This window comes from Arvicola amphibius, chromosome 6 (assembly GCF_903992535.2).
Source record: "Arvicola amphibius chromosome 6, mArvAmp1.2, whole genome shotgun sequence".
Lineage (NCBI taxonomy): Eukaryota > Metazoa > Chordata > Mammalia > Rodentia > Cricetidae > Arvicola > Arvicola amphibius.
In genome coordinates this window covers 122,779,430-122,802,104 of record NC_052052.2, presented here as the reverse complement: position 1 = coordinate 122,802,104, position 22,675 = coordinate 122,779,430, and the positions used below count along the sequence as shown (strand labels likewise).

At 44.2% G+C, this 22,675-nt stretch overlaps 4 non-coding genes across 4 annotated transcripts; 1 reads left to right on the top strand and 3 right to left on the bottom strand.

Moving 5' to 3' along the window:
* Trnaa-ugc lies at positions 1 to 72 on the bottom strand. Its single transcript has one exon. It is a non-coding gene; the product is annotated as a tRNA-Ala (tRNA).
* Positions 73 to 7,609: 7,537 nt separating this feature from the next.
* Positions 7,610 to 7,681, bottom strand: Trnaa-agc. Its single transcript has one exon. It is a non-coding gene; the product is annotated as a tRNA-Ala (tRNA).
* Positions 7,682 to 12,751: 5,070 nt separating this feature from the next.
* Positions 12,752 to 12,823, bottom strand: Trnaa-agc. The gene has a single exon. It is a non-coding gene; the product is annotated as a tRNA-Ala (tRNA).
* Positions 12,824 to 22,602: 9,779 nt separating this feature from the next.
* Positions 22,603 to 22,675, top strand: Trnar-ccg. The gene has a single exon. It is a non-coding gene; the product is annotated as a tRNA-Arg (tRNA).

Here is a 22,675-nt window from a genome sequence, read left to right as displayed (position 1 = left end):
TGGAGGTACCGGGGATCGAACCCGGGGCCTCATGCATGCAAAGCATGCGCTCTACCACTGAGCTACACCCCCTGCTCCTGAAGGACTGTCTTTAGTACTTCACTAAAAATGAATTTTGTTTTCTAACCTGTTCCATGTACTGACATACTTGGAACGCAGAACCCTAAACCCAAGAAAAGAATAGGAACCTATGTTAAATAACACAAGGAGAGAACTTTGAGTCATAAGCATCTCCTACTGCGCTTGGCAAGGAATCAAGTGCTGGATTCTCTTCATGTCGTCCAGAATTCCTTCACCTGAGACACAAAGTGGTCTTTTTTTCCCCACCCAGGCAACTTGATTTCTGTTATTTGCTCTGTGGAAATACAAATGGCCAGGACTGCTGGAAGAAAGGCACCGTCAGAAAACACTCTGAAAGAGACTTTATTGTTTTTTTTTTTTTTTACTATAAGCTTCAGGATTAATTAATCTAATATAGGACACCTAGGTAATAGTACTAAAGAGAAGTTCGCCAGTCTCTAGGGAAACAGTATTGTAGTTTTTGTCAAGTGGGAAGAGGGAATCTCAGTTGAGTAATTGCTTCCAACAGATTGGCCTTTGGGCATGCCTGTGGGCATTTTCTTCATTGTTAATTGATATAACCGTGCCCAGGCCTCTGTGAACAGTGTCACATCTGGGAAGGGGAGCTTAAACTGCATGAGGATCGAGCGAGGAAAAGCCAGTAAGCAGCTTCCTCCGTGGTCTCTGCTTCACTTCCATTCGTGACTGCCGGCTTCCTGACTTGAGCAGGATCCTGCCCAGGCTTCCCGAGATGATGAACTGTTACCTGGCAGACTAAGTAGAAACCCTTTGTCCCCAGGTTGCTTTTAGTCACGGTGTTTAGCACAGCAGCAGAGAGGCAAGCTAGGAGACACAGCTTCAGGGATATGGGTAGGCGTTGCACAAGGAGGGCAACTGAAGACAGAGTTGAAGGGGGAAACACAACAGAACACTAGAAGCACTTGTTGAGTAAAACCAACAGGGCATCCTGACGGATGAAAGAACAGAAAGGGAGATTGTGATACCTCTTAGGGTTAGGACTACTTGGGAAGGTAATAGCAGTTTTGGGGTACCCTTGTGAAGATGTTCCCCAGAATGGTTGTTTGCATGGGCACGTGAACTATCAATCACCAGGCACACAGCTTCACCAGAAAATGTCATGAAACTCCTCCTTAAAATTTAGTCAGAGTTCATGTTTCTTGCTAGTTGGGGAAAGAAAATGGCTGAGAACTTGGGAACATTTTCTTATGTGATTCAGGAACCTCTGGTTTTGGCAGCTCCTGAAGGAGCCAGGGGTTTTCCTAATGTCTGGTGGAAAAGTCAGAATCATAGGATTGTATTGGGCTTTACTCCAAGTGAAAAAGATAAAAAAAAGTTCACTTACAGGTTTGCTGAACTCCTAACTCAGGAATTTACTGATACTGAGTTTCATCCCACAGAACTCTTGTTAGCAAAGCCCACCTTCCACTCCCACACACTGCTGTTGGCCCAGAGGGACTCAGAGGATCTTCAGGGAAGTTGAGGCAGGCCAGGGGAGGCAGGGTCTCCCTCCTCCATCCTGGTATAGGCCCAGAGGCCACACAGTTGGGTCCTCATGGCAGTCAAGTGTGTTGACCTCCTATTGCCCTTATTCTGAAAAACATCTGGGGTTGCTTGTTCCCTCCTGGGGGGGGGGGGGGGGGGGAAAGGACTGCATTTCTGCTTGTGGGTGTTTAGTTTTATATTTTTCTCTTTGACGGTAGAAATGGCTCTGTAAAAAACATTAATTCAAATTCTTGTGGAGTGTCATGTTGTGACTTTACATTCCACACTGTGGTTACAAGATCTGAAACTACAAAGAGCTTTGCTTTGGTAATGGCCAGGAGTGAGATGGGTATTTCCTGGAGAGTAGGTAAAGGGAGGTTTGGAAAAGTGCATTGTAAACCTGGCATGGTGGTCCTTGCCTGTAAACACAACTCCTGGGAGATCAAGGCAGAAGATGTCCTAAAGTTTTTAGTGAGATCCTGTCTCAGAAAGAAAAAAAGAAAGAAAGAAAGAAAGAAAGAAAGAAAAAAAAAAAGAAAGAAAGGAAGGAAGGAAGGAAGGAAGAAAAAAGGAAGGAAGGAAGGGAGGGGAGGGAGGAAAGAAAGAAAGAGAAAGAAAGAAAGAAAGAAAGAAAGAAAGAAAGAAAGGAAAAAGAAGAGTCTCCTGTAGCTGAGTATGACTTTACTCCCATTTGTCTTTCATGAAGAGCTGAGACGGAAGCCTTCCAAAGCCGAGCTCTAGATCCCCAAGTGTGTGGGACTGCAGACAGCAGACCTCCTCAGGAGGGACACAGGGCAGCAGTCCCTCTCCTAGGCAGCTGTGACCTCTGCCTCTTTTGTCCTGTTTGTAGTGAATGGTGAGTGTGTTAGTTCCAGTTTGCAGCTAACAAGAACTGAACCTTGGCAAATGAATGACTTGTTCTCTGCTCTGTTAAAATGTCTGGAAGCATTTGGAAAGAATGAATGGATAGCAGAGCTGATAGCAGTGGCTTCAGTGAAGGAACACGAATCGCTTCCTCGCTGCTGCCTCAGCATCACTTGGCAGGGCTAGCACTGGGCAGGGCGTTTTGCCAGCAAAAGCAGGAAGCTGGAGGTCGCAGGAAAATGGATGTCAAATGAAGGGAAAACAATAACAGATTATAGTTGTACCCACATCCTTGAGTGAACTAAGCTTTCACTCTGCCTCTGAACTACACCACTCATGGGCAGGGAATAATTCAGAAACCTTTCTGATCAGCTACCACCTTTTCATTCTGGGATGCGTTTTAGGATTAAAAGAAACTCCCTTTGTGTTTTGAAACTTCCTATAGTATGTGTTCTTAAGCATAGCTACACCAACTTTAGAGAAGGAGGAAGGGGAGGGGAGGAGAAAAGGGAGGAAGAGAGAGAGGAGGAGAAAAGAATATTGTTCTTGATCTGTGGTCAGCCAGTGAAAAGCTCACCACCAAATTTCTATTTGTTATATAATACAGTTGATATTATAGACACAGAACTGATAGAATGAGTGTATACATATTAAATATTATAGTGGCTTACAGGCTGTTGACTGAGTAGTCCAACAGAAGCTGTTTCCTGATGGGAAGTTCAAGAACCCGTGAGTTGTTCAGTCCATGAGACACTACGGCTCAGCAGTAACAATCTGAGCTGGAGTCTCAGAGCGTTCCTGGAGAGCTGCTGGCCCTCAGTCCACATGGCAGTCCAGAAGTAGGTTCTAATACCAGCAAAGGAATGTCTCAGCTACAGCATAGATAAACCTATGCCAGCAAGGGTGAAGACAAGCAGACAAAAAGCAAAAGCTTCCTTCCTCCATGTCCTTTTCTATGGGCTGTCACCAAGAGCAGTGTGTCTTCCCATCTCAAATGATCCAATCAAGAAACCCCTCACAGAAGTGCCAGATGCTTGGGGTTTAGTTGATTCCTGATGTGTTCAGGTTGACAACCATCACTCTGGCTGTAGGAAACTAAAAGACTGTATGTGGGGTGTGGGGGAGGGGTGGTGTGTGTGTGTGCGCGTGCACCTTCTCCTCTGCCATAATTTTGTGGCTCATGAGGTCTGTCCTCGCTACTACGAAAAGATCACGACCAAAAGCAACTTAAGGAAAAGTGGGTTTATTACATCTTAGAAGTTAGACTCCATCATAACAAGAAGCAAGGACAGGAACTCAAGCAGAAACAGAAGCAGAGACCACGTAGGAACCAGTTACTGCCTTGCTCCCCGTGGCCTCTAAGATTACTTTCTTATATAACTAACCCAGGACTATTTTCCCAGGGGTGGTCCAGCCCATCAATCATTCATCAAGACAACACCCCCACAGACTTGCCTACAGACCAAACTGATGGAGGTGTTTTCCTAACTGAGGGTTTCTGCTTCCTAAGTTACTTTTCTGTCAACTTAAAAAAAAAAAATAGCACAAGGTCTAAAGGGTGTAACATCCTAAAGAACGGTTTGTTATCATGTGTTGGCTTCTTTTGTGAGCAGGTCATGGAAACCAAGAAGAAAACTGAATAACTAAATAAATACAAAAATACATGTGGGTGACAGTTATCTAGAGGAGCAGGGAAAAGGTGGAAGAAAACTGAAATTGTCCTTTGGCACTGAGTTCATGTTCCTATAGATATAAAAAAGTGAACTTCCTCTGAGAATCTTTGTAATTTACAGTGATTATCCACGCGGTCTTCAAATTTCAAACATAAAATACCAGGAGTTCATTTTCTGGGACATATGTCTAGCGGGTGTCTTCTTCATTTGTCTGTGCTGTGAAATTCACCCGGAGCCTCTTTTGAGTTTGGAAATACTGTATTCGTTTAATCATTTTGGCCACCACCATGAGTCTGGTACAACAGATAAGAAGAAACAGAAATTGCAGGTTTCACTGAAGTGGAAGGCTGGAGAAGTGTCACCATAAAACTGCAAGGTGTGTGTGTGTGTGTGTGTGTGTGTGTGTGTGTGTGTGTGTGTGTGTGCTAGAAAGTAGGAACAAAAAGAAAATTATCTCTAAGTTTTGTGTGTGAAGAAAGCCCACAACTCAACTACGTTTCCAGATATTCCTCACAATAAAATTTTGATTTGCTTTTCTGTTTTCTCCAAAGTACACCAACACTGTGAGAATTATTAATCTTTGGTGGCAATATTCAGATTGTTCATAGCATTATGGAAATACTCACCTATGGGGAAAACAGTAAAATAAGTTCTAAAACAGCTTCTTCTAAGAAACTAAGCATTGATCGCAGAAGTCAGAGCCCAGGTTCAGTGCGGAGTTCAGCAGCCAAGTACATTTAGCTTGGGGAGGACTGGGTTCAACAGAGGGTCAAAATTAATCACACACTCTTCCTCTACTCAGGAAACTTCCGGTGCATCCAGGTCAGGGAGAAGATTGTAATTGCTGGCGCTGGTTTTTAAAACTGACAGATCAATAAGGTAGAATTCTCCATGACGTTTCTGAGGAGACAAGAACAGACATCTGTTCACTCCAGATACGGCTCTATCCACAGACCAAAGAAACGATTCCACCCAAGTCTAGGTCCTGTGCATTTGCTGAAGTTACTTACAGGTCTGTGGGTGAGGAGTTGCTAGCAGGAGCATGATCACTGAAGACCCCACTCCAGCAGGGACTGGGACTCACAACACTGCCTCCAGGAAGCTTGGCCAGTCAGGGTCTCTTCACCCCACAAGTCCTGTAACTTTCAGCTTTCTGAGACTTGTAACTTGTTTACTTCTACAGTTTTACAAGTCAATCCCCTTACTTCTGGAAGCAGTATTTCATAGTTCAATTGAAAGGAAACACCTACACAACATGAAGTTCTATTTTCTTTGGAGTGTTGCCTTTTTTTTACTTTTTTTTTTTTTTTTTTTTTTGGTGTGTTGTCATACAGGGTGTTAGGTTATGTTGCCCAGAATCTCCCACTTTAAATGTGAAAGACAGTGTCTTTATAGGGCAAAAAAAGAAATATATAACTGTAAAAATCAAACATCTTTGAAAGAGGATAGAGCACCACACTTTGAGCTGGAGGATGGCCTGATGGACATTTACGTCTACATGGCTTTCACCTTGCACAGGGTAGCCAGGGGCTCACGGCACCTTACCTTTCAGACCTTCTAAGTCTTGAGCTAGACTGTAGCTTAGGCGCTTGCCTAGAATATGTGTGGTTCAGAATTCAATAAAACAAATTAACTAAAACAACAAAAGCTTCTTAATCTTTTATTTCTCCTGGAGAAAGCAAAACAAAAGACGAGCTCGTTGAAGGACAATCTCAAACTAAAACAGCAGGATGGGGTAAGTATGTCTCATCAAGGCGAAAGTTTAGCAGGGTGTGGGGGCACATGTCTTTAGTTACAGCACTCAGGAGGCGGAGACAGGTGGATCTCTGTGAATTTGGGGTTAGCCTGGTCTACAGGGTGAGTTCTAGGACAGCCAGGGCTACAAAGTAAGACCCTGTCTCAAAAACAAACAAATAAAAATACACAATAATATATTTGGAATTTCTGTCTTATATTTCCTAAGGCTTTCTCAGGCTAAATTTTTGCCTTTTTTCTTTCTTCTTTACAGTTCTAAAATGGAAACCAGAACACCAAAGAGTAGACTAGGCAAACTACCACTGAGCCATGCTCCACCCCAGTCCTGGGCCTTTGTGTCCTCTTCTCTTCTTCCTTAAATGTCAGAGGTAAGCGTCCCCCGTGAAACCCATCCCATGCTCTCAGAGCCCTAACAGGATACAGAGAAGCGATGCTGATAGCCGCCACGTTCCCGTTTCGATCATACCGCTTTCACGGCGCAGACTGATGGATCCCCCTGGCTGGAACTTGCTGGCGGTTTTCTCCTGACACAATGGTGACAAGAGATCCCGTGAAGCCCAACTTTGGAAACGAGAAAGAGAGAGGAATACAAATCAACGCTGGGAACAGAAAACCAGCTAGTGGTTTCTCAGCCGCAGCTAAGCCTCCCTTCAGAGCCACGCATTCCAACGGTAAGACTCGCTGTTCTGAGAATGATTGTCTTTCGGAACTTTTCGGCTTTGAAAACTCCCTGCTGACGTCACAGGACGATGGTTTGATAGCGCTGAAAAGCAGGAACTTTCCCAATTCTGGAAGTATCCTTCAGCTCACGTTTCCATTAGGGCTGCAAAAGATTTTAAATCAAAACAAGAGTCTTTCACAGCTTAAAACAGCGTTAGTACAAACATTCCTGAATATTAGCTAGAGAGAACGCAAGCAACAAGCACAGGTTTTATCCTATTTACAAGTACAAAGAAACAAACGTCCCAGATCACATTACACGTTAGCACAATCTTTACTACAACCTTTTCGAAAGTTTTTGTATTAAAAAGAAAATGAATTTCACATATTCAACTATGGTACAGTGATTCAGAAATTATAGACATCTTAATACCTCAAAATGGGAAAACAAAGTTAAAGATTGGAGGAGCAAGGTTATTCAGGAATAGAAATACATATTGTCTATCCTTTTAATCTTTTGAGAGCATTAGAACTGATGCCTCTTAGACTTTAATGTGTGAGCCATCGTCATGGACTACAATTTAAAATGCGATTTTATTTTTTTGTAGACTGCGAGTCCCGATGCGATTTCTCCCCAAGGGTCTGGACGCCACCCTTCCCACAGAGGGCGCCACTGTCTCAGTTGAATCGATCCCGTGGATCATTTTAGAACTGGGAACTTCTGTCTTCCGTGGAATGAAATTCAGTCGCGGACAGAGCGATGCTGGTATTCGTCGAAAACAACTCTCTCAGCAGAAAAGCGTTGGAGAAACTGTGCCATTCTCCAGTTAAATCTTTTGATACTTTTTTCCCCCAGAAATGCAAGTAGAACCTTGCAATTTCCGAGTAGAACAGCTCGCTATTCCTGGCTGCATCTTCAGTTCTGATAACAAGGCCTTGGAACGGTACCCAGCTCATCGGCTGTAGAGTCGGCTTGCTGCTTTCTAGAATAAATATTCTGTGAAATCGTTTGGCTTACTGTTTGAGCAAGGAAAATGGTGAAATTGTGGGGAGAAAAGAAACCTGATAAGCCACAGCACAGGAGCCGAAAACATTGGAGGTGCCGGGGATTGAACCCGGGGCCTCGTGCATGCTAAGCACGCGCTCTACCACTGAGCTACACCCCCTGACACGGTTGAGCTCTCGGGAATACATTCAAGACAGAAAGCTGATTTTTCTTAGGTTTTGGAAACATTAGGAACAGAAGCCTGAGGCCACACTATTTTCACCATTTAAAAGCCAAGCCGAAGCTGGGCGTCTGCCTAGCACAAAGGAACGTGCCTACGAATCTGTACCAATGCCGCCGTTCGCAGCTCTTGGTCCTGAGTGCGTGCAGCCACCTCTCCCAGCCCGGGAAGAGCCGGATGAATACTTTCCGTCCGTCTTTATTCCCCTCTTCCCGCTTCCTTACTTTTAAATGGTTGCACAACTGGGAACGTAGGACCTCCTCTGTAATCCCAGCACTTGGAAGGCGAAGACAGGAGGATTGCCACGAGCTGCAAGACAAGCCAGAACTACATGGTGAGACTCTGTTTCCAAAACGGAAAGAAAAATGAGCGAGAGCTGGGAGAATTAAAGACTAAAGGTGGTTTTTCAGATAGAAAAACCAATTCAGATAAAAAAAAAAATCAATGTGAATAAAAGACATAGACATAAATAATCAGAGGTGACATAAGAGTGGAAACGTGGGTTGGAGGGGAAGGGAGGGGACGAGCCAGAGGGGATTGGGGCAATGGGGAAGGGGTGAATTATATGCAAATGCCATAATGAACCTCATTAATTTGTGTGCTAATATAAAACTTAATAAAAGTAATAAAGTATAGTAATGCATGTTTCTTCTCATTTCTCTTCTTAAATGATTTATAGTGCAGCTTTATGATTGAGAATATAATACAGGACTGATAAATGTGTGGGATACATTTGCCAAAGACAGTACAATGGATGTCATCAGAGCAAAGCAATAGTAGGCTAAGAAAAAGACAGGTACTAAGGCAATTAATTGTAGCAATATAAATTTTAAGTTACAACTGATAAATGCAATGTGTATCACATTAATTAGTAGATAGTGTGGAGACCAGAGTCTCCAGAGGCTTTCTCCAGACGTGAGCCAATGGAGAGACCCAGACTGGGGTCTCTACTGAAACATGGAAATGGGTCAGAGGAGAGAGAGGAGTAATTTGCTTGAGGTAGTACTACAGGATTATCCAGTGCTGTGCAACAATGTTTTACACACACACACACACACTCACACATTCACACACACCAAGAAATTCACAAAACTATATGAATTTTGTGGTCATTTGGGGTTTCTCACTAAATAAAAAGAAATTTGAGTTTCAACCCCACCTAGCCCTTTTGAGCAACACAAAACCCACAGCTCTCACTTTAAGGGAAATAAAAGATAGTTTATTCTGGAGCCGTTTCGAGTGATCATGGCTTGGGAACAAAGACATAGATTACTCTAAATTCTATGTTCCAATGTAGAAGTGGCTAGTGTTCTGGTTTTACATCAACTTGATACAAGATAGAGTCATCTGAGAGAAAGAATCCTTGTTAGAGAAAATGCCTCCATAGGACTGGGCTGTAGGCAAGACTGTAGGACATTTTCTTAATTAGTGATTGATGGGAGAAGACCCAGCCCATTGTGGGTGGTACCATCCCTGGGCTGGTAGTCCCGGGTTCTGTAAGAAAGTCAGCCAAGCTAGCCATAAAGAGCAAGTCAGTAAGCAGCACCCCTCCATGGCCTCTGTATCAGCTCCTGTCTCCAGGTTCTTGCCCTATTTGAGTTCCTGTCCTGACTTCCTTTAGTGATGGATTATGATGTGGAAGTATAAGCCAAATGAACCCTTTTCCTCCTCAGCTTGCTTTTGTTCGTGGTGTTTTATCACAGCAATAGTAACCCTAAAATAGATACTGAGCACATTTCTTGATGTTCAAAAACAAAATTAATCTCATTTTAGTTGTATTGAAATCTCTTTTAAAAGATGAACACTGTTGTCAAATATAATTGTTATTACAGTAACAGAAACTTATTGCCTATGATGTCCACCTGGTAGCTCTTATACGCCCCATGGAGCTATGTGTTGCCCCTTTTGAACATGATAGTGCAGTAGCTCTGTGACCGGACCTAGGAAATATAACTGTGCCCCAGCTAACCAGGCTAACACCTGTCCTCGATAAGCCCTTTAAAGGGTCCAAATTAATAGTACCAGGAGAAAACGGACATTTATCCACATTGGGAAGTGGGACAAAGGGAAATAGTGACCCGCCCCAAGTGCATCATTGGGGTCCAGACAGGAGGGTAGGATTTAAACAAAAAGCAAGAAATATGCATAAGTAGGCAATCTGGCCAAGGTGTGGTCTCTTGTCCACTGTTCCCTCAGCTCCAGCTCTCTCCTGCAAGGTCAGTCACTCCTGTGATTAGCTGTAGCATATTTCTCTAGGAGGCAAGTTCCTCCTCCGAATACTCCCAGGGCTTCAACCACTTCTCCTAGCAGGAAATTCCTGGGAGATTCTAATTCTTGGGGGCCATTCTTTCAATAGTGTGATAGCCAAAGAGAGAGCACAAATGTCTCTTTAGAATACATCCATTCCTGACAGATAGGATGGTATAGGTGTGTTAACAAAATCAGTAGTGTTCTCAGGGTGGTAATTTAGGAAAAGCGGCACAAGAAAGACGCTGTGAGACAGAGTTCAGGCAGACGGGTTTTTATTAGGGGAAAGGGAACATAAAAGGAGGGAAGGGAGCGGGGAGACCAGCCTCTGGAAAGTATCAGAAGAGAAGGGAAGGGAAGGGAGAAGAGGGGAGGGGAGGGGAGAAGAAGGGAGGGGAGGAAAGACTGCAGCACCTGAATACTAACACTCAGCATTTGGGAAGCAGAGACAAGAGAATAATCCTAAATTTCATACTAAACTTTCCTACAGAGTGAGGCCCTATCTGATAAACAAAACAAGAATAATAAAAAGATTTTTCTACCTGGAAAATCCTCTAGCATCTTTATGGATAGAGAAATCACTTTAGTGTTGAAATGACTAGGATTTTCCTCATGTAGCTCTTTTGGGAGAGTGTTTGCCTAGCATGCTGAAAGCCTTCTGTCCAATCTCGGGCACTAAAGAGACCCATTGTAGCACATGGCTGCTTTTAGGAGGCAGAAGGAAGACCAGGTGTTCAGGGTCACCCTCAGTTACAAAAGGGGGTTTGAAGGCCACCTGGGATACAGGAAATACTGTCTCAAGATAAAAAGCTTAGTTTTTTTTTTCTCATAAAAAATGTATTTCTTAGCCAGGTGGTGGTGGCACATGCCCTCCAGCACTGGGGAGGCAGAGGTAGGTGGATCTCTTTTGAGTTCAAAGCTAGTCTGGTCTACTGCCTGAGTTCCAGGACAGCCAGGGCTACACAGAGAAACCCTGTCTTGAAAAACCAAACAAACAAACAAAATTACATTTCTCACTTTTAAAAAAATCATTACTCTCAGAAATAATACAAATTCACATTTTTAAAAATCCACATTAGCCACCGGGCAGTGGTGGCACACGCTGTTAATCACAGCACTCAGGAGGCAGAGACAGGGGAATATCTATGAGTTCGAGGCCATTCTGGTCTGCAGAGAGAGTTCTAGGACAGGCTTCAAAGCTACAGAGAAACCAAGTATCGAAAAACAAAACAAACAAACAAAATCTACATTAGCTGGGTGTGGTGGTGCGTGTCTTTAATCCCAGGAGACAGAGGCAGATGGATCTCTATGACTTTGGAACCAGCCTGGCCTACATACCAAATTTCAGGCTAGAAAAGTCCTTGTAGTCAAAACCTAAAACAAACAAATAAACAAACAAAAGTCAATACATTCAAGCCGGGTCTGACAGCAAACTGCTCTGATCCTACTACTTGGATCTTACTTTAGGATCCAGAGTTCTAGGTTATCCTTAGCCACATACTCAGGGTAAAACCAATCTGAACTGCAGGAGGCCTGGTCTAAAAGAAGGAAGAAGGAGGAGGAGAAGAAAGAGGAAGAAGAAGCAAGTATTTTAAAATAAATATAAAATTATTTTTCTTAAAAGACTATTTTTTAATTACTCTCATATGTGCATGTGTGTGCACGAGTGGGGTCATCAGCCAAAGTGGCTGATCTCCCTCGAGCTGTGGAGTTACAGGCAGCTTGATCCAGCGTGGGTCCTCTGAAAGGCAGAAGGTGTTTGGACAGGTTGAACAGCTATCAAGCTGGTCAGTGGTCAGTCTCAGCCCTCAGCAATTGTTTACTCTTTTCTTAACTGCTAGGTAAGGGCCCTCAAGAATCTTTCAAGTTCCAGTTTTGCCCTAAATCTCCTAGGCGCCTCTTTCTGCTTGGAACAAATGTTTCCGTTTGGAGGGAATGCTGCATGTTCTGAGGAACATGCCCAAAACAGTGGGTCTGTGTGTTTTGAAGTCAGAAAAACCCTGTCTTGAGGAAAAAAAAAAAAAAAAAAAGCAGGGGGTATACATTAACATCACAACCCCGGGGCCTGGAGTGCACATCTTGGTTTAAGCTCCTAGAACTACCTGGGCTGTCTTTGCAGGGTGCACTCTCCAAATGCTCCGTCCTGAGGGCCGCAGTTTAGTGTTGGCACCCCTCATCCTGAAAGGTGGGCCATGTTGTGCATGAAGTTTGCAAGTGTGTAGTGAAGTACTCACACTTGCATTTGTGAGGCCCTTCAAAATACGAGAAGAAAGCAGGAAGCGAGTGACGTGTGAGCTTTGCGATTTCCTTCGTTACCTCAGGCTTGATTAAACTTACTTAGCCCAACCAAGCACTTTTATCTGGATGGAAACCAGCATTATACTTTTTAAATTACTTGAATGCACACAAGATATAAAAATGGAAGATAGGAACCAAATGGAAGATCAACGAAAGGGAAGTTGCCGTGGGAGGAATGGGGGAAAAGGAGAAAGTTTCCGATTTCCCACTGCGGATTGCTTTCTTCCCTCTCTTGTATTTCCTATTCCCTGCCTGCTCCCAGACTGTCCTCTCTGCTCTTCTGTATCCAGGCATTTTTGCCATGCTGTGTTTTGGATTGAAGCGCCTCGATATAAAATGCGAGAACCAGTGAACAGGCTTTTTAAAAAAGATTCCCTTGGTCTTGGTTTCTGTTCCTGTGGATTGGAATTGACAGAGGACACAACCAGACTGGAAAAAAAGGTACTTGTATACTCCCTTAAAAAGTGGAGGTGCCGGGGATTGAACCCGGGGCCTCGTGCATGCTAAGCACGCGCTCTACCACTGAGCTACACCCCCTCGCGGACACACATTCTCGAAATATTCTTATGACTGGATTTTGCCATTCCAGCCGGCAGGTGTCCTGCAATTAATTTATAATGTATACTGAGCACCGCGTCTCGGATGCTGTGTGGAATACGAGCTAAAAGAAGAAAAGATAAGGTGACCTGCAAAGTCTGGATCTCGACCAGGGAACCTTCTATGATCTGTCACCCAGGGCGGATAGCAGGTATTCTGCCAGGCTGCTCCAGAGAGGGGTTTGAATGGTGATTTCTGCTGTGAAAGGTGGCAGACACGGCAGTGTGGTGACAGAAGGTGAAGAGAACAAAGCAGGCTGGGAGGAAAGCGTACTTGGCTGTGGACTGGCGGGCAGCCGGGTGCGGGTTCGTGTAGACCCTGGGGAGCAGCAGGCGCCAGTGCACGGGGCCCACCACCCCACCCCACTCACGGCGCGGACACTACTCCTCCCCCCAGCCCCCAGGAAGTCTCCATCAAGAAAAACACGCAGAATGGAAGTCTGCTCATCCCTTCATGCTCCGCAGCGTCAGGGTCCTTTGGTGCAAGCGCAAGCACTCTCTCCCTCTCTCTCAGCCTTGGTACAACAGTAAAAATGGGGCTAAGAGTTTCTGGCGGAACAGAAACAATAGGATGCCTATATTATAAAAGAGAATATACTGGATCAGCCGACAAGCCCCATACTGGGTAGCCCAACGGTAGCTTGTTGAAAAGACCAGTAGTTGTTCAGACCATGAAAGCTGGGAGTTCCCAAGTGTCGCTGGTTTTGAGTCCATGTTGGAAGTTGAAGTCTGATGGCACCAGTAAACAGCAGCGGTAGCGATAGTGCCACTCCCTCAAGGGGAATCTGAGGAGGCAGGTGCTCGCTGCTTTTTCCTTGGACCTCTATATCTTGTGCTGCTCTTTAGGTAGATCCATGTTGAAGGTATATCTTCCTCCTTCAATTAATCCAGAGGCGTGTCTCCTATGCGGCCAAGCATTCCTGCTGACGATTAAGAGCGACCACACAATGTAGTAGGAAGAATAGAGAGTGGGTACTTAGAGTTTAAGACAGGAACGACAGATTTCATCAAGCCCCAGGTCTCCATTGTTCCCGCGCTTTCTCCAAGAATCAGAAGACCCGCTTTCTAAAACGTGGAATCAGAAAGCTGGTCCTTCTAGTCCGTCGCTCGCCGAAAAGTAGGAACACTTGGGGTCACTAGGAAGGTTTGGGACCAGAGTGTCTGTGTCAGTTGATCTGGGTGGGCCATAAAACCTTGCAGTTCTAGCAAGTTTCCGGTGGTAAGAAACTAAAATGTTCAAGCATCAAGTAGGAACGTGGAAGAAAGTAAGGAGACTTCACTGTATTCCAGAACCGCTCCAAGAAGAGCGATTCTTTCAAAGGAGGTTGGTTGCCAGGCAGTAGCGAAGTCTCTCCCAATGCACCTTGGGGAAGCCGATCTGAGATCGGTATCAGTCAGACAAAAGCCTGACTGAGACTTATTGCTTGGTTATGCACATCTCTAGATGCCCCGTCCCCAGCTCTTCTGTAACAGGGTAAGACAGTGCAAATGCAAGACCTCCATCTTGTATTCTTGCTAGGGCCATTTTCGGTTTAACTAGAATTTAAACTCTTTGATGGAGAAGTCCATGAAAGTGGATGTCCTAGCTAACTTAGCTTCTGTCAAACTCCCTGCTTGTTCAAACCTCCCTCTCCAGTTAACTGGTTATAATAGCTTCTACCAAACTGCTTGCTAACATAAAGTCACCCCAACCTCCTTAAGTTGCCAAGAAAATGCCAGGATAGGGTATCGGCCTTCAAAAACCCTGTGTTTTGGACACTCTAGGCTACACATAGGTCTCTAAATACCTGGGTGTAGTCCCAGCCAGCTGGAATAAAGACTTCCAGTTGGCTATAAGATACCCTCCTCCCCATACAGATTATGAATTATGCAATTGCACCAGACTGTGGGATTGAGCAGTGGGATAAAGCAGCCACCACTGCATTAGAATAAGAACAACGATACTCTTAGATCTGTAATGATTCCCAGGACAAAATAAGTACCTTGGTGAGCAGGCAACTGTGTGCACAGCCCAAGGTAAGAAATACTGTGGAGAATGGCTAAGTCTTTGGTGATGAGAGCATTCTGGTAGTGATTTAAAGTGAGTGAGTGACTTAGAGAAAAGAATCCTCCTCCCTAAGGTAGGAGCTGAGACCCTAAGGACCTGAATGGGAAGTAACCTGCCAAAACCAAGCTCCAAAAAGAAAGAAAGAAAAGAATGGATCCCCCAAGACAGAGGGCAACCAACTCCTCTGACTGGTCCAGACCCACCCCACCCCCCACCCCAACATGATTTAGTACTCTCTGGACTGACTAAGGAGAGACTAGACAATGAAAAAGAGCCCTTTGAGATTTAAATTCAACTCCATATCCTCTCTCCGCACGCACGGATTTCCCTTTCTTTCCTTCTTGGCATGGTTTCTTCTTGCCGTGGGTTCCTCAGAGAACCTGGGAGACTTTAGATCAGGTTTGGTGGAAAGAAGGGAAACAGCCTTCTGGTACAGTAAAGTCCAACCCTGCTTTGGACCATTAGGTCCTGAGACAATTGCTTTCCTACCTGGATCAAAGTGCCAGGGAGCCGCCGGGGGGGGGGGGGGGGGGGGGGTGTCAAGCTCCAGGAAGCACAAGCCCCTCATTTTGAAACGGCCACCACCTGAGAGGCATTCTGTCACATAGGCGGGACGGCCGTGGCTATGGCAGTCACCCATCTTTGCTAGTTACATCATCAAGATGGTGAAGACAGTGATTTCACTACCGTCTTGGTTCATGACACTGTGTCGTATGAAACAGAATGTGGAGCCCTTAAGGGAATCAATCACTGCACCCCTAGAATTTCCTATACCACAGGCATTCGGTCGCATGCCCCAATCCTCTTCTCCTTTTAGGTTTTTACCTTCTTGGATGGAATCATGGCAGTAATAGATCCAGAGACCCCCTCCAACAGAGGCTCTTGTGCCAGGTGATAAGTTCAACACATTTTTATAATGAACTACAAAAATCATACCAGACCTCCGGGGTGGATTTTTGTCTTATCACTGACAACTGTTTTGCCTGATATATTTACTGGTTATGAGAGGACTAAGTGTTTTCCCAGCCGTGCGCCTCAAGTACGAACCATCTGCCAGCTGGAGCTAACAAGTACGAACCATCTGCCAGCTGGAGCTAACAGGTTGCGATGGCTTGACTAGAAAGATTGTGGGAATTTGCAGTGACCCAGGGAAAACGTGGGCAGAAGGCATATGGCAACCAAGACCCAAAGGACAGATTATCAGTTTCTACAGACACTGTTGCCAGGTGAAGGATGTCAAAATGGAACTTTTCTTTGTAAAGAAGGATTTCATTATGAAGAACAAGACAGCTGCATGAGGCCAGGCACAGTAGAGCACACCTTTCATTCCAGCAGCTGCCAGGCAGAGGCAGGCAGATCTCTGTGAGTTAGAGCACAGCTTGATTTACAGAGTGAGTTTCATACTAGCCAGGAATAGGGTAAGACCTTGTCTATAAATAAATAAATAAATAAATAGGTACATAGATAAATAAATAAATGCTAGATGATTTATTAAAATGGAAAGAAAACTGGAAAGCAAGCAAGATACGCAGGATCTATATATCTATGGAAACTATATCTAAGGAAAGCAAGAGATGAGAGTTTCTGTATATGAAACGTCTACTTAAAGAGTCATTGGTCTGCAGAGGGCCTTAGAGCAGAACAGGCTGCGTTGGGAGAGAATGGGGGAAAGCTGGCAGGCTGACCAGTCCAGCTGACACTCAGGCCTAGGACCAAAGCTGTGGGTTGACCCACCCCAACACCCAGCTCATCTGTGGGCTGTTATAACATGAGAAGGGGACGAACCCCCTATCTCTAACTGCAGGATCTCCATGACACAGGACAGCAGCAGAAGTCTGGGGCAGCTGGTGTGAGAGCCTGCTGTCAATGGTCTGACAGAGGATAGAGGCCTCGAGCCAGAACTCAGGGCAATGGGCATTCGCAAATAAAGGCCAAAGGACTGAATGTGTGTGCAACTCAGCGGGCCATGCCACAGCTTCCACAACGAAATTTTTTTTCTTTCTTCTTTCTTGTTCTACTTTGTTTGGTTTGGTTTTTTTTTGTTTTTTTTTTTAAATTTTGTTTTATAGTGGTAGGTTGCAAGAGCAAAGTGCAGATGGGGGGATGGGGAGATGATGGGATCAGACACATGATGTGAAAACCACAAAGAATAAAAGTTAATAAAATAAGGAAAAAAACTATTAAGTGACATAAAAAAGAGTCATTGGTCTGATCTGTGTAGTAATTACAAGGATTGGCTTAAAGAACAAAATGTATATATAATTAAAATCTATTTAAAAGTGCTCATTTCTTGCCCAAGATTTATCAAAATGTTACACAGTAATTAGAAGTACCAGACTGGTATAAGTGACCTTCTGAGTGTTCAATAATTGTGCTTGGAGGACTATACTGTTAAGTCAGAGAAATTACAAAGGGAACAACATATGTTACTTGGAGTCAACTAGGTCCGGGGAAACTGTAGGGAGGTACCTGTTATCTTGTTCAGGGAGGTCATAGGGACCCCACCCTATATGAGCTGTAACCAGTGCCTGTTGGGAGCTGTGAACTCCCCAGATCCTGAATTTCTTGTAAACAACTTGTTTTCTTTTGCTCTGACACAGCCTGCAGCTGCTCTGAGCACAAGACCCTCAGGAGTTCCTGATGGCAGGAGAGTGGTTTCTGGTGCGTTTGGCTGGGACATGGCTGTAAGGTAAGACTCTTTATAAGCTGCCCCTGGACACAATAAAGGGGGCATTCTGGTTTCAAGGATGACCCGTGTCTCTGCCTGTGTGTCTTTGTGTGTTTCAATCTCCAGCCCCTTGCCCGGTTCACAAACTGTATGGCAGCACATAGAGCACAGATAGGCATGGTGCGCTACAAGTGCCCAGTCTACAAAGAGCAAGGTCTACACAGAGGAAAAATTTCAATGCACAGCCGTAGTCAAGCGAGGCCTTTGACTTCTCCTCACACAGATGGAACAATTGGCAAAAGAAAGGCTAGAGGAGCCAACGGTTCCTCTCAACAAGTGACCTTCGTGTGGCCTTGATAGTACCCCCGAAAAAAGTAATTTGGCGACCAGCATGGTCTTAAATACAGAACAGGAAAGTATAAATGATTGGTATGTTTCCTTAACAGTCCAAGGGATCTGACTCCCTGGACATTAGACTTAAAGCCAGAGACTTATCCAGACAGCTATTTTTCATTAATGATGTTCTTCTTGATAAGAAAAAATGCTGCCCAGGTATAAGACCTTGGTTCATTTCTGTACCTACCTGCAGCCAAGATAGACAGACTCTCAATTGTTTGATCGCAGAAATTAAATGATGGCTAAATGTATTCTCTTCCTATCTAGGAGCCATTTGGAAGGGACATCACTCTGATTCTGGACACTTTAACAGCTGTCAGAGTGCCTAAAAACAGATGCTCAGTTCTTCACTCTGGAGGCCAGCCTTGCAGGCCAAAGGGAAATGAGGAGCCAGTAGACGGGTACCCTTGTGAGCCCACCAAGAGATTGTAATGGACTTTGCGTTATGCCCAGATCATGAAGTTCCCCCCCCCCCCACCAAAACCAACAGGAGACCGAGTCCTGCATGTAAAATTAGGAGCTTTTATTCTTATACAAGTTTGCAGACTCTGACTCTCTGTGTGTCCAACGTATTGGAGTGATCAGAAAGCCCTCAAGCTCAGTTAGGGTTGGGTTTTTATAGTAACAAAAGTGGGAGTGAGGGATTTCTAAGGCTCAGGACCCCTAATTGGCTGACATTTGTCTAGGTGTTTCCTGATGAAAAGCAATGGGTGTGTGCTGGCAGGGGATGCTATCTACAATGGTTGGAATGTTAGGAATTTCCTTTGGACGGTCTGTTCCTGGGAGGTGCCTGGGTAGTCTCAGTTTGTGGTCTTTCCGGAACCAGGTATTTCCTCAGGGTAAACTACTGAGACCCAGGCCTCTATTGAGCTTGTCATGGTTGGGTCTTATATTTCCGCCTTCACAAGTACCAGTAACAGGACCCAGTCATGGGTCCTGCTTGCCCATGGGTTTAAGGAGATATTATTGGAACCTAAGAACCATTAGCTAACAGATTTTTTTTTTCAGGGAAGTGGCCAGCCTACCAGGCCCTGTAGCTCTGATCTTTGAGTACAACCAAATTGTAATTATAATCCTGAATGTCTTCTTTGGTTCTGTGGTTCTACATAAAGAACCAAACTGTCTTTTTATTGTAGACCATTTTAGTTCAATAAATTCATTAAGTGACAACTCTGGGTCTACTTTTTTTTTTTTTTTTTTTTTGGTTATGTCAATGGGCATTAGGTAGCCATTTTTGTCCCCCATGCCAGGGAGTTCCTGTCTCAGCATTTTAACCTATTTTGGGCAGAGAGCATGAGATGATGTGTTCTTTTCTGAGACGACTTTGAACTAACATTAGGGCATTGTTATTAGGGCCCAAGTAGGCTGAAAGGATAGCCAAAGGTAAGGAGGGAACTCAGGCCGTGGGGCACTCATCAGAAGCATCTGGTTCGCAGACTTTGTTGAAGAGACAGGGAGCATTCATATCAGCTGGACTGGTCCACATCAGCTTTCAGCAAGTTCAGGGTTCACAGTCATTTGGAGCAGGTTGTAGTCAGCAACGGATGCTTAGATGCCCGTCAAATGGAAACCTATTAAATAAGTTTAAACTAGGACCAGTTACAATTTATGTACTCAAAGAAAACTAATGAATTTGAAACTTTTAGCTCCATATTGAAATCTGTATCATATAAAAAGCAAACAAAATAGAACAAGAAAAAAGAAAGAAGCTTGTTCAGAGTCTCACTGAAATTGCCCTCACCAAATAATCCCCAGTCACTTAACAATTTAAGGTTACTAGAAATTTCAGAAAGTTAGCATATGTTGGCTGAATTTTAAGGAAAAATTAAAATGTATTAACAAAGAGGGAGGGAATTATGAGGCACATTTTTTTTTCTATGAAAGTAAGCTAGTCTACAAAGGATCAGTATTTCGTAAACCTCCCCTCTCTTGAGAAACTGCCTGCTCACCTTTGAACATTCCTAAGACTTGATTCTACGACATCCTTCCATTTCAGGTTGAATTCATCAACTGTGTCAGATTGTGAGATCAAGCTTCCACGAATGGAGTGCGATACAGTCACCATGTAGTGCATTTGAATAAAAAAGTAAGTGAACTTCCTTCTGCCGTGTGGTTGCGGTCCTGCTTTGGGTCACAGCGTTCTCTATTTTCAAAGTGAAACTGCCCTGCCTGGTGGCTGTCACTTTGTTTGTGTGCTTCTTTCTGTAACAGTAAGAAGATGACTTTCTGACACATCAGCTTCCTAAGCTTGCTACCATGTGGTCATGTAAAACTCTTTTAATGTCTTGAACTTTAGAGAAAGAAAAACTTTATTGTACCCCCTGTGGATTCAGTAATTGAGTCTGAATTAAGTTTATGGTTTGAGGATTAAGAGAAGAAATGATACCCAAATTTATTATATACATGGGAACTATCGCAGGTATGGAAAGTAAATATTCCAAATGGAGTGAGTTCTAGAAGCTTCTATTCTTTCTTCACAGGGGATGAGGAGGAGATAGAGGCAGGCAACTTGGAGAAAGGAATGATTTGAAGAGAGACGAAAAACCTCAGGAGGTTTGCATAGCATTTGGAAAAGCCTGTCTGGTGTGTTGGCCGTTGGCCTCCCATAAAATGAGTTAGTCCCTGCTTGATGAGATTCTAGGAGGGGTTTAGGGAAACTCTTTCACTGTTTAGCTTTGGAATGTTAGGTTTTACATATAAGGAAATTCAGAGAAAGCTCCTCCCTGAATTTGCTGTTTTCTTGTGAGCTCTTTGCCGATCGCTACCTCTGGTGTTTGAAGAAATTAACTTGGAAAATTATTGAGAAAAGAGAACACGGAAGCTTGGGCAGAAAAAGAAAATTTGCAACCAAATTTAAGCTCCCGGTTCGGGGCGTCATGGCAATGCGGGATCGGGGAGTGTGTGGAAGAGCTCGAGGGAAAAGGCGTTTTAGATAAACGAGTTCAGTGTGTGAAAGGTCAGGACAGCAGGGAAGAGCAGAGAGAGCTCTGGTACTCGGATGAGTAGCGAACACTGTCGTTATTGCTCACCAAGCTTCGTGGCTCTTGCTTTATTTTTCCAAGAGCGGCCGGAAGAGATCCACAAGGAAATAATTCCAACTGTCTTAGGGTTACTATTGTCGTGATAAAACACCATGACCAAAGTACCTTGGGGAGGAAAGGGTTTATTTGGCTTACCCTTCCACTTTGTGGTCCATCATTACAGGAAGTCGGAGACAGGGATCAAACAATGCAGGGACCTGGAGGCAGGAGCTGATGCACAGGCCATGGAGAATGCTGATTACTGGCTTGTTCTTCCTGGTTTTCTCAGCCTGCTTCCTTTAAAGACTGAAGACCAGCAGCCCAGGGGTGTCACCAGCCCAGGGGTGTCACCAGCCCAGGGCTTAGCCCTCCCCCATCATTACTAAGAAAATGCCCTACAGGCTTGCTGCAAGCTGAACTTAGGGAAGCATTTTGTTAACTGAGGCACCCTCTAGCCTTTGTCAGGCTGACATAAAACTATCCCGCACACCAGCTAAACCCAAGATCTCTAACCACAGAATATTTAGCTGTGTGCTTATGTGTTCTACCAAATATAAACAGAACAAATGAAAGTAAACACCCCGAAGTAATAGATGTCTTCATGATGATGATGATGATGATGATTCATGTACCCCCAATTAGGAGACTGAGACTCCAGCCTAGTCTGAGACTCTGTCTTTCATTGGTCTTTTTAAGTAAATTGAGAAATTAGTTACAAAATAATAAACAAAGGAGGGAGTCCACCAACAGGCATCCTTTGTGTGTTTACAGCTCTCAGCACAATTCGAATGTGTCCTGCACAGACGCCAATCTCTATTTATAGGGGACTTTTAGTCTGTGGGTTGGATATCACTGGAATCAACCAATTGCCCATTAAAGTATTCCAGGAAAAATAAAAGTCAACAAAGTCCCTCACATCAAAATAAATTCATGACTGAGAGCTGTGCTGAATTCACAAGACTCCAACAGCAGCTAAAGAGGTGATAGCTTCAGATCGTTGGAGTCTAAAAGTAGAAGGCTCTTTGTATTTCATCTTGCTCTTTCGTTTTGTTTGGGGACAGGATCTCGAGTAGCCTAGAAGGCTTGTAGCCCAGAAGGACGGCGAACTCTTGGTGTTTGAAGATGACCTTGAACTCTTGGTTCTCTACCTCCACCTCCCAGTGATTCCATTCTTTACATCCGTCCTAAACTGACTTTACAAATTTAGTAACCATTTTTTTTTCCAGTCTTAAGCCAACTTTTCACTTTCCGCACAAGCTTTCTTTAAAGCTTGCCGGCTGAGAATCCTTCCTGATTCCCACCCTCTAAACATCAGTGCACCTCCCTTCCTCATTTGAGTAATAAGGTGCTCTGAGTTCTGGCTGGACATCTCTGTGGTTCTAGGGTTGGAGGAAACATAGTAGCGTTCATACGGAGGAATCATTGCTTCTTTCCAGCTCCCCAAATCTACATTTTAGAAATCTCTGTAAATTTTGATTCCAAATTAGTAACTTTTTTTGTTACACTGAGTCTGTTATTTTTATTGAAAACCCCACCCCATTCAATCACATTTCGTTTGACTGTTACGTGATTACCCCTCCCCACCGCCTGGCCGCGTGGCCTAATGGATAAGGCGTCTGATTCCGGATCAGAAGATTGAGGGTTCGAGTCCCTTCGTGGTCG